Below are 964 nucleotides of genomic sequence, written 5' to 3'. Positions count from 1 at the left end.
GTCTGGCCTCCTGTCTTCCTGGTGTGTCTCGAGTCCCCGGCAGTGTGCATGGGTCTCCACACGGCGTGGACGCTTGTTTCCGCCTGTGACACAGGTGCGCGTGTCCCAGCATCACCCACACTTTTCTGGGGTGCATGCCCAGGAGAAGAGCTGTGGGGTCGTGGGGCAGCCTTGCCTTAACCTGGAGGAGCCGCCCTGCTCCTGGTCCCCCAGGGCGCAGGGTCCGCGCCAGTAGTCTTCACTTGTCACTGCCGAGTTGAGTCGCAGCCATGCTATCCGTCCCCAGCCCCTCACTGGTTTGGGTCTGCATTTGATGACTGCTGGCGTTGGACGTCTGTCCAGTATTTGCTGGTCAGCCGGCAGCTCTGGGAAGCCCTTACCCATTAGGCAAGCGCTCTAGCACCTCGGTTTTCTTTTTTGTTGAGTTGTAGATTCTTTACACACTCTGAATACTGAAACAGTTCCTGAAGTTCTTTGAGGCACGATTTTTAATTTTGGCAAAGCCAAGGTGTTTCTTCCTGTTGCTCTTACTTTTGGTGTTACACTGTGACATCTAAGATGTCACTCTTAGAAAAAACAGGTGTGAATTTTCACCAAGAGTTTTATGGCTTTAGCTCCCTGATCCATCTACTTCTGTAGATGAGAGAATGAGGGAGTTATCATTCTTCTGAAGATGGTCCATTTATCTCAGGACATTATTATATTTTTTTTGGTACTGGGGATTAAACCCAGGGGCACTTAACCGCTGAGCCACATCCTTTTTTATATTTTATTTAGACTTGCTAAGGGCCTTGCTAAGTTGGCGAGGCTGGCTTTGAACTCACGATCCTCCTGCCTCCGCTTCCCAAGCTTGTAGGATTGGCTTAAGCTACTACACTGGAGCGGTCAGAGTAGAAGTGGATTCCTACATGTGGGGGAGACGAATCTGCACTTCCATGGAAGGGTGTGCCCCCTTCGCATCTGT

The sequence above is a fragment of the Marmota monax genome, unplaced genomic scaffold, assembly GCF_021218885.2.
Source record: "Marmota monax isolate L192 unplaced genomic scaffold, Marmota_monax_Labrador192_F-V1.1 WCK01_AAM20220418_F8-fsc00125, whole genome shotgun sequence".
NCBI lineage: Eukaryota > Metazoa > Chordata > Mammalia > Rodentia > Sciuridae > Marmota > Marmota monax.
The sequence above is the reverse complement of the archived record's forward strand: the minus strand, read 5'-3'. Positions refer to the sequence as shown.